The sequence below is a fragment of the Microcaecilia unicolor genome, chromosome 3 (assembly GCF_901765095.1).
Source record: "Microcaecilia unicolor chromosome 3, aMicUni1.1, whole genome shotgun sequence".
NCBI lineage: Eukaryota > Metazoa > Chordata > Amphibia > Gymnophiona > Siphonopidae > Microcaecilia > Microcaecilia unicolor.
The window spans coordinates 432,867,884-432,882,965 of NC_044033.1; positions in this window are offsets into that span (position 1 = coordinate 432,867,884).

Below are 15,082 nucleotides of genomic sequence, written 5' to 3' on the forward strand. Positions count from 1 at the left end.
CACTGCTTCCCTCTAGGCCTCCTTAACCTAGCTCTGGCCTGGCCTTTTATACTTCCTGGACCATGCTCTCTTGGCTCTATCCCTCCTGTGTCACTTCCCCCTTGGGCAGGACTAGGGGTTTTAAAGTGACCTGATACTGTGAGGGAATATTCTTAAGAGGAAGTGGCAGCATCCTATAGACTCCCTCAAAGAGCAGAAGGCTTCTATAGTTCTTTAGGGGGGAGGGGTTAAGGGAGAAAATCCCTAATGGGAACATTAAGAGGTTCATGTATTCTGCTATGGCACTCTAGAAGCCTGAGAATTAACTGTGTATCTACGAAGATAGAGACTGTGAGTGTATCAGATTGGTTTGCCTGTATTTTTTTTCAGCCTCTTCTTCTGTCTTGCCAATTTTTGTCAGTAAAATTATTTTATATTGGAACAAGCTCCTCTACTACTACTAGGTGTAACATATTGTTTAAAGCGGAATGACAGAGTATGACCCCTTTTGCTGACTTCACAACAATTGCTTTTCCCATTACAAGAACCTGATTCCAAACACTGCAGTCAGTGGAGTATTTTTGTGCTGCAGCCTGTAAAGGTGAACGCTCTTGCCTCTACCAGGAAGATCCCTAACAAAACTGTGGTTATAAAAGTAAATAAAAGTAATAATAAGATGAGACTGGTATGGTTTCCAAAAAAGGTGGTTAAAAAGACAAGGGCAAAGAAATATAGAAACATACTGCCCAAGATTCAAAGCAATTTAACCAGATAAGAAGGGCTCCTGCCTTCTTAAATCGCTTATGATCGCCTAAGTGCTGATAATCAGCAGCACGTATTGAAAAGAATCTGACCAAGGGCCAGTCTTTGTGGCACCTCACCGGTAATGCCTCTTTCCTCAGAGTGAGTTCCATTGACCGCTATCATTTGTCACCTCATATTCATCCAGTTTCTAATGTAGTCAATCAGTTTTGGGTCATAACAAGGATGCTCAGTTTATTTAATAGTTGCCTATGTGGAACCACCTGGAAGGCCTTGCTGAAATCTAAGCACACCACATAGATTTCTCTCCCCTGATTCAACTCTTGGGTCGGTCCAATAAATTTAGTGGATTCATCTGACAAGATCTACCTCTTGATTAGTATTCAAAAGATGCAAGAGATCTCAGAAAGGGGCAGACAGGAAAGAATATTTGAAAAAGATGAAGGAAGCAAGGAAATAGTCAAGAACAGAAAAAGTACTAATGAAGTAAAAATGGTTAAATTCAAAGAAAAAAGAAAACCTAAAAGTCCCACAAAACACAACTGCAAAACCCAAAAATCAGTGGGGATGACCAAGCAAAAAGAATGTCCTTTATTGTCAATCTTAACCCTTTAGTGTCCAATGTTCCCATAATAAGCCATATGGGAACAGATTGATGGGAACATTGGACACTAAAGGGATTAATTAAAGCAATAAGGCATCATAGTAAGACATTTCTCAGGCATGTCAGTGGCAGGAAGCCATGCAGAGCTGAGAGGGAGGTAAGACTGGGAGGTGTAAGGAAGATTTGTAGAGATGAAAAGTAGGGCATGATTAGTTCATAGGAAATAGAGGCATATGCCTAGTCCAAATGTTTAGGAGGGTTCTTCTTAAATGTGCTAATTCAATAGCTCCCAAGGCAGATTTTTGCCCTGGAAAATCAGCTGCTCACAGAAAACAGAGTTGGGGGGGGGGGGGGATAATTGAACCAGAGCCACTAAAGCTGGCAGGAGGCATCAATGACCTGTGTTTCTTACCCACTGCTTCCTTCTCTGCCACTTTTGCTTTGAAATCAGAACCATATGGGGTCCATTGTGGGAGTTTACAAATGTATTTAAATGATGATGGGGATTCCAATGTGCTCATTTGTCTAGGGCCCACCAAAGGATTAATCATATACTAATGACAAGGAGAAAGGAGATACGGTTCTTAAGTTTTCACCAAAGAAAGGATTGGCGAAGGAGCCATGGCCGCAGCACGTACAGAAATAGAGTAGATGTCACTCCATTTACAAAACTACGGATTCTTATGCAAATAGCAAAACTGAAAGTAGACAAGACAGTGGAACCAGATGGAATACAGCCCAGAATATTAAGGGAGCTCAGAGACATTCTGGCAGCTCCATTCAAAATTTTGTTCAATTAATCAATCTCTAGAGACAGGATTGGTTCCAAAGAACTGAAAAAGGGATGATATCACTCATATAAAAGTGGTAATGGGAAGGAGGATGGTAATTGCAGGCCAGATAGCCTGATTTCAGTGGTGGCAGCAATGTTTTACTGGAAAAGCTCTAATAGTTTGGATCTCATTTTGCAATCCATCACATTACATCAGGTTTATGTGAAAAACAAATTTGATTTGTACAGCTAGTTTGCCCAAAACAAAAATGGATTTTTCATTTAAATACATTGGCATGAAAAGGCCTAACACTGAATGAAATTTTTTTTTTTTTTTTTTTTAATTTCATAACAGTTACAAGATCTAGTGATGCTTTCTGTGACTGGGCCATGAGGGATGTAAGAACCAATCAGTATCACTGGCATTTCTTTAAAATATAAATAAGGCTGATCTGCCATTTTCAATTATGTAGGTGAGTGTCATAATTAAAATGTCTAAGTACAATGTGAGTAATATTAATATATTATTATTATTATTAACATTTGTATAGCGCTATCAGACGCACGCAGCGCTGAACATCCAACGTAGAGAGAGACAGTCCCTGCTCAAAAATATAGTATGCAGACTGCTATTTAAGAATCATTCTTACGAATGTATGATTGTTTCAGAATATGAGAAGCTTCATATGGCATAACTTTTGCTGTAGCTAAAGCGATTAAGCAAATTTTAATAAACAATAAACATAATAAACATCCCGGAGACTACTACATTTGAGCTGCAAAAGAACAAGGAAGCAGTACAGTATAGAAGAAAATATTTTTTTCACCCAACCCATAATTAACTTCTGGAACTCCTTGCCAGAGACTATAGTAAAAGCAGATAGCGTAGCTGGCTTTGAAAAAGGTTTGGACAAGTTCCTGGAAATAAAGTCCAGAAACCATTATTATTAATATAGACTCCGAGAAAGCCACTACTGATCCCTGGGGGTTAGGAGCATACAGAGCCAGTGCAAGTGTATTGGACATCCTTGGCAAACCTTCAGCCTTTTATCTCCCTCAATTAACTTTCATGCCTGTAATCTGCCCCTCCTCAAAGTCATTTAAATGAGCTATTTGAAAACTGCCCATCCCTCCTGGAAGTAAAAGTACACATTGCTGGCTCTTTGTGTTTGTTTGGCTGCCAGGCTGTATTGTTTTGCTTTGACTGTAGCTGCTCTTTGCTGCTAAGAACCTGCTGCCCTAGGTGACCACCTTGTCTTGTTTACTGTTTGACCCAGCCCTGGTAGCCTAGAATCAGCTAGGCAGCTGAGGAGGGATGGAACGGGTAGATGTGAATTGCTTGTTTACTCTTTCCAAAAATACTAGGACTAGGGGGCACACGATGAAGTTACAAAGTAGTAAATTTAAAACGAATCAGAGAAAATGTTTCTTCACTCAACGTGTAATTAAAATCTGGAATTCTTTGCCAGAGAATGTGGTAAAAGCAGTTAGCGGGGTTCAAAAAAGTAAAAAAAAAGTTAAAAAATAACAATGTACATAAAAATGACCCATTTTTATGTACATTGTTATTTTTTAACTTTTTATTTTTCAAGTGACTGAATATATAATTGTTGGTATCCTCATCCACTCTCCTCACTTTTTGTTTTATATCCCACGGTTTCGTGAGGGTTTTTACCTCCTTTTTTGTTTTTGCATAGTATACTACTTACAATGTCAACACAATACGTAATAGAACATTTTAAAATGTATTGCACTGTTTTTGGATCTTGCCAGGTACTTGTGACCTTGATTGGCCACTATTGGAAACTGGATACTGGGCTTGATGGACCTTCGGTCTATCCCAGTATGGCAACACTTATGTACTTATGTAGTTTGTGAGATTGTACCAGGGACTTGTGATCTGGCTTAGCCAACATTTGAAACAGGATACTGAACTAGATGGAGCTTTGGTCTGACCCACTATGACAATTCTTATATTTCTGACGTAGTATAGGGGGTGAAGTACTTCTGTGCGTGAAAGAAGAGCAGAACTTAAGAGTGAACATATCTGATGATCTTAAGGTGGTCAAACAGATACAAAAAGTGATGGCAGAAGAATGCTTAGGTGCATAGAGAGAGGATTGGCCAGCAGGGAAAAGGAGGTAGGGCCTCTGTATAAGTCTCTAGCGAGAAGAAAGAGGCAAGAGGCAAGAAACAACTGGAGGTGACCAAAAAAATAGAGGACATGAATTTAGGTTGCAGGGGGGGGTCAACCCAGGAATAAGATCATGAATTACTTTTTCACATAGAGGGTGGCAGATACCTGGAATGTCCTCCTGCAGGAGGTGGTGGAGATGAAAATGGTAACAGAATTCAAAAATGTGTGGGATAAACATAAAAGAAACCTATACAGAAGGCATGGAACCAAACAAGCTTAGCGGTTATTATATGGCAACACTAATAATTGGGAAGCAAAGCCAGTGCTAGGCAGACTTCTATGGTCTGTGCCCTGATCATGGCTGGGCAGATTCAGCTTCAGTAACTGGCTAACAAGGTCAGTGCTAGGCAGACTTCTACAGACTATGCCCTAAAAATGGCAAGGACAAATCAAGATCAAGTATATGTAGTATCACATCATACCTTATACTGAATTTATCTTGTTGAATAGACTGGATGGACCGTACAGGTCTTTATCTGCTGTCATTTACTATGTTACTATCCTGCTTTTCCTTGTCATCAAGCAGATGCAGCCATTACAGATGGGTTGTGTCCATCAACCAGCAGAGGGAGATAGAGAGCACACTTTTTCAGTGCCTCATACCAGCTTGCTTCAGTATTCTCTATCTCCCCTAGCAGAGTGGCTGCAGCTTCTCCGAGCTCCATCTAAAATCTGCCTGGAGGTTGCTCCTGTGCTTTTGCCAGTTATTAGCAGGGGTGTTGGAGGCTATAGCAGCTTCACTTTAAAGGCACATAGGTTCGCCCTTTCCCTGCCTTACCCATACCTCCGTGGATGTGGACATATTGCTTAGCTTTCCCTGTTCTTCCCCACCAACAGTGGATGCAGGCACATAGGTTCACCCTTTCCCTGCCTTTCCCACTCACCTGAGCCTCCAGAGTTCTATTTATCTCTGCTTTCCTCACAGCGTTTAAAAAAAAAAAAGGAACAGAGGTTTTTCCTTGCCTTTTTCTGTGGGACCGGAGCTGTGACACTCGGTCCAGTGAGGTAAGAGTGTTTTCTGACTCCTCCGGGGTGGGCCCGTGATCGGGGCGATTTGGCGCAAACCGCCATTTTGAATTTTACCGTGGTTTTCGGCAATGGCTGCGGAGACAGTAAAGCGCTGTTCCAAATGTGGCAAGCGCAGATCAGCAGCGGGGCTCTGTAAATCGTGCTGTACAGACATTAGAGCCGGCCCGAGCATGGTGAGCAACAATTCTTCGCGCTCTGAGCTGGCAGCGGACGCTATTTTGAATTTACCACATGGCGCGACCTCCGCTGAGACGGAGAGTCCTGAGCCTGGGGGGAGGCCTCGGAGTGAGGCTGATATGAGAGCTACTAGCCCCGGCAGAGATCCGGGTGCCCAGGGTGAGTTTTTCTCCCCTGATTTTGTCTTATTAATGCATAAAGCATACATGCTTAAAAGAGCTCTCCCACAAAGCCCTGCAGGGGCCTCTTCTAATTCCCCCCCCCCCCCCCCCCCCCCCCGGTGGATTCTAGCCTGGGTATGCCCTCTGAGGCGTTATTCCCTGATAATTGGCAGAATATGAAGCGCAGAAGGGCTCTTTCCCCTTCAGAGAGTGCTGCACCTCCATTCCCCCCCCCCCTCCCCCCCGTGGTCGGGCTGCGAGGATTCGGAGGACTCTGGCAGGCCTTCATGGTCTGAGGAGCCAGAGTCTGGTGCAGAAGTGACTCAGGATCTGGACGATCCCTCCGCGGTGCTTATTTCTGATGCCCTGCAGGCTCTCTCTATTGAGGACCCTGCCAGTGGCACAGCCTCCTCTGTGAATCCTAGGATGGCTAGTACCAGGACCTGATCAGAGACAGTTTCAGAATAGAATTCGACGCCCTTATAAGAGACGTGTTTGTGGAGCCCGATGCGGTTCTGCCGCCAAACGGGCGGTGGTAGAGGAGACTTTGCAAGGTCTGATTCAGATAGGGGCCGTGTCCCCGGTACCTCCCGCCGAACACGGCTGCGGCCGCTACTCCATCTACTTTGTGGTGCCGCGAAAAGGAGGGTCTTTTCGCCCTATTCTGGACTTAAAAGAATTAAACAAGTCCCTGAGAGTGCAGCATTTTCACATGGAAACCCTGCGCTCCGTCATTGTGGCGGTACAGCCAGGAGAGTTTCTCACGTCTTTGGACCTGAAAGAAGCTTACTTACACATACCAATTTGGCCCCCGCACCAGACGTTTCTGAAGTTTGCGGTGATGGGAAAGCATTTCCAGTTCCGGGCCTTGCCTTTTGGCCTCGCCACAGCTCCACGCACCTTTTCGAAGGTTATGGTGGTAGTAGCTGGCGAGAGGGTATTCGGGTTCACCCGTACCTGGATGACTGGCTCATTCGAGCAAACTCTGCTGCAGAGAGTCAGCATGTAACAACCAGAGTGGTCTCAGTACTTCAATCTCTGGGCTGGGTTGTTAATTTGGCCAAATGTCACCTGACCCCCTCGCAGTCTCTAGAATATTTGGGGGCCAGGTTCGACACAGCCTCGGGGTATATGTACCTACCCGAGCAAAGGCGGTGCAAGCTTCAGAATCAGGTCCATCTGCTCCTGAGGATGCCCCGCCCGCGAGCTTGGGACATTGTCCAGCTGCTTGGATCGATGACGGCCACCATGGAACTGGTGCCCTGGGCGAGAGCGCACCTGAGACCTCTACAGTATGCTGTACTCCAAAGATGGTCTCCAGTATCTCAGGATTATCAATGCAGACTCTCTTGGCTCCCTGTGGCCCGACTCAGTATGGAGTGGTGGCTCTCAGACAGCATGCTGCGGCGAGGAATGCTGCTGGCGCTCCCCGATTGGTGCCTAGTGGTGACAGATGCCAGCCTGAAAGGCTGGGGCGCACATTGCAAGGGGAAGCATGCCCAGGGTCTATGGACACCCGAGGAGTCGGAGTGGTCCATCAACCGCCTAGAGTTGAAAGCGGTGTTTCAGGCGTTTCTGGCTTTTCAAGTGACCCTGGAAGGATTGGCTGTCAGAGTGATGTCGGACAACACGATAGCAATGACCTACATAAATCGACAAGGCGGCACTCAGTGCAGAGCTCTAGCCGCGCAGGCCGAACATATTTGCCACTGGGCGGAGCTGCATCTACAGTTTCTGTCGGCAGCTCACATTGCAGGTCAGAGCAACGTGCAAGCCGATTATCTAAGCAGGCATCAGATCGATCCAGCGGAGTGGGAACTTGCAGACGAAGTATTCCTGCAGATATGTGCCAAGTGGGGCAAGCCCGTGATGGATCTAATGGCGACAAGCATCAATGCCAAAGTCCCGTGCTTTTTCAGCAGACGGAGAGATCCTCGCTCGGCGGGGTTGGATGCCTTGGCTCAACCCTGGCCTCCGGGCCTACTGTATGTGCTCCCTCCGTGGCCCTTGTTAGAGCGAGTGCTCCTGCGGATTCGGCTGCATCCAGGAGAAGTGGTTCTCATCGCCCTGGATTGGCCCAGGAGGCCTTGGTATGCAGACTTCCGACAGATGCTCATAGAGGATCCCCCTTCAGTTACCTCTGGTTCCCAACCTGTTGTCACACGGTCCGGTGACCATGGAGGACGCCGGCCGATTTGGTCTTATGGCCTGTCAATTGAGAGGGCGCAATTGAGAGACAAAGGCTATTCCAATAAAGTAATTACCACTCTCCTGCAAGCCCGCAAGCGTTCCACTTCCGTGGCTTATGCCAGGATTTGGCGCCAGTTTGAAGTCTGGTGTGCTTCCAAAGAGATCACACCCCTGCGGGCTCCTGTCTCGCCGATTCTGGACTTTTTGCAGGATGGTGTACAAAAAGGCTTGGCCTATAATTCCCTGTGGGTGCAAGTGGCAGCGTTGGCCTCCCTGCGTGGCAAGGTTGAAGGCGTGTCTTTAGCTGCTCATCCAGATGTGGCACGGTTTCTTAGAGGGGTGCTTCGGCTCCGTCCTCCCGTGCGTGCACCTTGTCCAGCTTGGAACCTGGGGCTAGTGCTGAAAGCCCTTCAGGGTGCTCCCTTTGAACCGCTTCGGCATGCTTCAGGGACAGATTTGACACTGAAGGCCATCTTTTTAGTGGCCATTACTTCGGCGAGACGGGTGTCAGAGTTCCAGGCGCTGTCCTGTAGAGACCCTTTTCTGCAATTTTCAGAGTCTGGGGTCACGGTTCGGACCGTGCCTTCCTTCTTGCCTATGGTGGTTTCAGCATTTCACCTAAACCAACCTATTTTCTTGCCCTCCTTTGTCAAGGAGGAGTGTCCAGAATCTTTTGGGCAATTGCACCTGTTGGACGTGCGCAGGACTCTGCTGCAGTATCTGCGAGTTACTAACTCTTTCAGGACTTCTGATCATCTTTTTGTTTTGCTATCAGGTCCTCGCAGAGGGTCTCCAGCATCTAAAGCCACTATTGCCCACTGGCTCAAAGAATCTATCTTTTCAGCTTATTTGCTTGCCGGCCGGCCTCCGCCTGATGCCTTTAAGGCGTATTCCACTAGAGGAATTTCCTCTTCTTGGGCTGAAACTGGAGCACTCTCTCTTCAAGAGATTTGTAGTGCAGCAACATGGGCTTCTAAGCTCTTTTGCCCGACATTACAGGCTGGATGTGGCTGCCAGGAGGGACGCACATTTTGGAGCGCAAGTGCTGGCGCGTGGTGTGGCTTGTTCCCACCCTATCTAGGGATTGCTTTGATACATCCCATCTGTAATGGCTGCATCTGCTTGATGACAAGGAAGGGAAAATTAGGTTCTTACCGTGATAATTTTCTTTCCTTTAGTCATAGCAGATGCAGCCATGATCTCTCCCTTTCTGATGCTATCTGCTGTAAATCTATTTCAGGTTCTGTTCGTGTTTCCTGGAGATTCCATCCTTGGGATCGGAAAACAGTCTTCAGGATTCTTGTTCAATTAAAGGAGGATGACTTAATTCCCTCCAGTTTCATGTTTTGGAGGATGAGTTTATTCCCTCCGGGAGGATGAGTTTATTCCCTCCAGTTATGTCTCAGTGGAGGATGAGTTTATGCCCTCCGGGAGGATGTTTCATTCCCTCCATTCTGAGTTAATGCCCTTTGTTGTAGGGCCATCATTCGCTGTGAGGAAAGCTCATGTTATTCCCATTGCGGTTTGCCATACTGCTTTGGAAGCTTCAAATACTGAAGAGAGGCAGTGGAGCAAGCTGGTATGAGGCACTGAAAAAGTGTGCTCTCTATCTCCCTCTGCTGGTTGATGGACACAACCCATCTGTAATGGCTGCATCTGCTATGACTAAAGGAAAGAAAATTATCACAGTAAGAACCTAATTTTCCCATTTTCGAAGGAGAAGGCTGGCCATCTTCCGACACAAATCGGGAGATGGCCGGCCTTCTCCTAAAGCCAGCCAAATCGGTATAATCGAAAGCCAATTTTGGCCGGCTTCAACTGCTTTCCGTCGCAGGGCCGGCCAAAGTTAAAGGGGGTGTTTTGGCAGAGTACGGAAGGCGGGACGGGGGCGTGGTTATGAGACGGCCGGCTTCGGCTGATAATGGAAAAAAGATGGCCGGCTCTGACGAGCACTTGACTGGCTTCACTTAGTCCATTTATTTTTAGGATCAAGCCTCCAAAAAGCACCCCAACTGACCAGATGACCACTGGAGGGAATCGGGGATCACCTCCCCTTACTCCCCCAGTGGTCACCAACCCCCTCCCCCCCCCAAAAAAAAAAATTAAAAATCATGTTTTGCCAACCTCTATGCCAGCCTCAAATGTCATACCCAGCTCCATGACAGCAGTATGCAGGTCCCTGGAGCAATTTTTAGTGGGTGCAGTGCACTTCAGGCAGGCAGACCCAGGCCCATCCCCCCCCTACCTGTTACACTTGTGGTGGTAAATGGGAGCCCTCCAAACCCCCCCAAATCCACTGTACCCACATGTAGGTGCCCACCTTTCATTCCTAAGGGCTATGGTTGCGGTGTACAGTTGTGGGTAGTGGGTTTTGGGGGGAATTTGGGGGGGCTCAGCACACAAGGTAAGGGAGGTATGCACCTGGGAGCAATTTTTGAAGTCCACTGCAATGCCCCCTAGGGTGCCCGGTTGGTGTCCTGGCATGTGAGGGGGAACACTGCACTACAAATGCTGGCTCCTCCCATGACCAAATGCCTTGGATTTGGCTGGGTTTGAGATTGCCGCCATTAGTTTCCATTATCGCTGAAAACCAATGCCAGCCATCTCTAAAGCCGGCCCAAATGTTGAGATTTGGCTGGCTCTGACCATATTATTGAAACAAAAGATGGACGGCCATCTTGTTTCGATAATATGGTCGGGATGCCGCTTTACAGGGCTGGTCTTGAAGATGGCCGCCCTTATAGATGGCCGGCCTCATTCGATTATGCCCCTCCACATCACCCTTTCATAAAAACCCATCTGGTCTGAATGTATGTTTAAAAAAAACACTGACCTTCACTGGCTGAATATCGGGGGGGAGGGGGGGGAGGGGGGGATGGTCTTTATCTGCCATCATTTTCTCTGTTTCTATTTCTCTGTTTGTTTAGGGTTCATTGCTTATGTGATGCAATATTTTTTGTGACTTAATACTGTGTTCATTGTAGTGTTTCCTATGTTGACTTTTACCCAGTTAGAATGACATATTAGTGGAGAGTAATTGCATAAATACATAAATAAATATATATATTTAAAAAAAACATAATAACTATCAATACCTGGTGAAATTGAAGAGATCGTGTTCAGTCAACCTGTAGCTTCTAACACCTACTGACAGATTCTGCATAGGTCACCCAAAGTTATAGAATAACAGGGATCTGCTCCTAATAAAGGGTGCCTTTTACAAAACATCCAAATCACGATTTTCAAAATAGCAAGGGGGCGCATTTAAGACAGGACTAGGGAGGGCCCAAAATTTAGTAATAATGAAACAGGAAAAAATGTCCACATCAAAAAAGAAGGGCGTCCTAAGTTTGACCTGTTTCAATCACGTCCAGGGAATAAAAAGGTGCCCTGACTGAGTAGCTGAGCACTTCAGGGATTAAGGCATAACCCCTCCGTAACCTTTCAAGTGTTACTGTCCTCCTCCTTCACTTGTCAAAGTGACACCGGAAATGGAAAATAGGTTCCCTGACAATATCAGGTATTATGGGCATTCTGAACATAGCAGCAAGCAGGTCTGAAGGGTAGCTTGGTGGTCAGTGCTATGGACTGTAAAACAGGGGACCCAGGTTCAAATCCCACTTCAACTCTGTTATTTTACCTTTACATTGTGAGCCCTCCAGAAACAGAAATATACCTACAGTACCTACTTCTCCTATCTCAACACTCAATTGTGGAATGGGTTGCCTCAATTGGTCAAACTTACTCCTGATCACCTGACCTTCAAGAAACGCCTCAAGACCTTCCTTTTTGGTAGAGCATACGCTTCAAACCCGCCTGGCATCTCTTCCTTCTGAATTCCAACTGTCGTAGCAACATATTGTTCACCACTACTCTTTCCCCTTTTCCCTCCTTAGCTATTTCCCTTTCCCTCTTACGACATCAATTGTTTGTTTGCTGAATTGTTGTATGTTTTTATAGACTGTTGTATGCCACATTGAGCCTGCCCATGGGTGGGAATATTGTGGGATATAAATGCTATAAATAAATAAATATTGAAGATACCTACAAACCTGAGAGCTACTGAGATGGTGCATATTCCGGTACAGTAATTATTTCCCTGTCTCTGGAGGGTTCACCATTTAAAATAACAGAGATGCAGTGGACTATGAACCTGGGTGTCCTGAAGTAAAGTCCACAGCACTGACCACTAGTCTGCCCCTCTACTCTGCAGGGATATCTGTGTGGTCATTTATGTACAAAAGCTGCCAGACAGACATCCTACATAAGTACATAAGTAATGCCATACTGGGAAAAGACCAAGGGTCCATCGAGCCCAGCATCCTGTCCACGACAGCGGCCAATCCAGGCCAAGGGCACCTGGCAAGCTTCCCAAACGTACAAACATTCTATACATGTTATTCCTGGAATTTTGGATTTTTCCAAGTCCGTTTAGTAGCGGTTTATGGACTTGTCCTTTAGGAAACCGTCCAACCCCTTTTTAAACTCTGCTAAGCTAACCGCTTTCACCACTTTCTCCGGCAACGAATTCCAGAGTTTAATTACACGTTGGGTGAAGAAACATTTTCTCCGATTTGTTTTAAATTTACTACACTGTAGTTTCATCGCATGCCCCCTAGTCCTAGTATTTTTGGAAAGCATGAACAGACGCTTCACATCCACCTGTTCCACTCCACTCATTATTTTATATACCTCTATCATGTCTCCCCTCAGCCGTCTCTTCTCCAAGCTGTATAGCCCTAGCCTCCTTAGTCTTTCTTCATAGGGAAGTCGTCCCATCCCTGCTATCATTTTAGTCGCCCTTCGCTGCACCTTTTCCAATTCTACTATATCTTTCTTGAGATGCGGCGACCAGAATTGAACACAATACTCAAGGTGCGGTCGCACCATGGAGCAATACAACGGCATTATAACATCCTCACACCTGTTTTCCATACCTTTCCTAATAATACCCAACATTCTATTCGCTTTCTTAGCCGCAGCAGCACACTGAGCAGAAGGTTTCAGTGTGTTATCGACGACGACACCCAGATCCCTTTCTTGGTCCGTAACTCCTAACGTGGAACCTTGCATGACGTAGCTATAATTCGGGTTCTTTTTTCCCACATGCATCACCTTGCACCAGGGGCGTATCTGGACTCCGGCGGTAGGGGGGGCCAGAGCCAGAGGGAGGGGGCACATTTTAGCCCCCCCCCCGCCGCCGCCGCCGCCGCCGAGCCCCCACCGCCGAGCCCCCACCGCCACCAATGACTCTCTCCACCCCCCTCCCGCCGCCAACCCTCCCCCGCTGCCGTTCTTACTTTTGCTGGCGGGGGACCCCAACCCCCCGCCAGCCGAGGTCTGCTTCCACCTGCCGCTGCCGTAAAAACTTCTTCTTCAGCCGGCGGGGGACCCCAAACCCCCGCCAGCCGCCCCGCGGTGTTTAAAATTCATCTTCGGCCTCCGTGGCCGTGCTGCTGTGATAGGCGCTGTTGAAATCCACTTCGGAGTCTGACGTCGCAGCACGTACAACGTACAACGACGTCAGACTCCGAAGTGGATTTCAACAGCGCCTATCACAGCAGCACGGCCACGGAGGCCGAAGATGAATTTTAAACACCGCGGGGCGGCTGGCGGGGGTTTGGGGTCCCCCGCCGGCTGAAGAAGAAGTTTTTACGGCAGCGGCAGGTGGAAGCAGACCTCGGCTGGCGGGGGTTGGGGTCCCCCGCCAGCAAAAGTAAGAACGGCAGCGGGGGAGGGTTGATGGCGGTAGGGGGGTCCAGGGCAAAATCTGCGGGGGCCCAGGCCCCTGAGGCCCCACGCAGATACGCCTCTGCCTTGCACTTGCTCACATTAACCATCATCTGCCATTTAGCCGCCCAGTCTTGTAATTTTTCACAATCCTGTCGCGATTTAACGACTTTGAATAACTTTGTGTCATCAGCAAATTTAATTACCTCGCTAGTTACTCCCATCTCTAAATCATATATAAATATATTAAAAAGCAGCGGTCCTAGCACGGACCCCTGAGGAACCCCACTAACTACCCTTCTCCATTGTGAATACTGCCCATTTAACCCCACTCTCTGTTTCCTATCCTTCAACCAGTTTTTAATCCACAATAGGACATTTCCTCCTATCCCATGACCCTCTAATTTCCTCTGTAGCCTTTCATGAGGTACCTTGTCAAACGCCTTTTGGAAATCCAGATACACAATATCAATCGGCTCCCCTTTGTCCACATGTTTGTTTACTCCTTCAAAGAATTGAAGTAAATTGGTCAGGCAAGATTCCCCACACAAAAGCCATGCTGACTTGGTCTCAGTAATCCATGTCCTCGGATGTGCTCTGTAATTTTGTTTTTAATAATAGCCTCTACCATTTTCCCAGGCACCGACGTCAGACTCACCGGTCTATAATTTCCCGGATCTCCCCTGGAGCCTTTTTTAAAAATGGACGTTACATTGGCCACCCTGTTTTTTGGCATTCATAATTTGGACGTTTTATTTTGGAAGATGGCTATTCATTTTGGATGTTCTATTGTATTTCTGAACAGGAAATCCATGATGTTTTTCCTGTTCAAAAATGACTGTGAGATGGATGGTTTTTTTTGAACATTATGAATGAGATGTCCCAATTCTAACTTGGACGTTGTTTTGAAAACACCCCTCCATAGCTTCCAAGTTGGGAAAAACTGCATGCTCTAGTTTTGTACAAGAGAATACAGGGTGAGTATAGTTTTGCCCTGAGGACTGCATACTGGGTTGTTTTTTTTTTTCTTTGTCATCCATGGTGCTGTATAACAGCTTCTTCACCAAATGTACTGGGAACTCACACTATTATTTCAGGAACCTTGAAACACACAAGCTACATATATTATAAGTGAATGACATTTTAGCTAAATAAAACTCTCCTGATCTATAGTCCCTCACAATCATGTTCAATTTTCATCTGGATAAGGGATTCTCAGCCTGGTCCTCAAGACACACCCAGAATTTCAGAATATTCACAATAAATATGCATGAAAGAAATCTACATGCATTGTTATCATAATATATGCAAATGTCTCTCATGCATATTCATTCACCCATCTCACAACCATTTTTGAACATGAATTGAGGTTGGGGGGGGGGGAACTCAGGAATAACATCAGAAAATACTTTTCAATGGAGAGGGTGGTAGATACCTGGAATGCCCTCCCACAAGAGATGGTGGTGAGAACAGTAATGGAA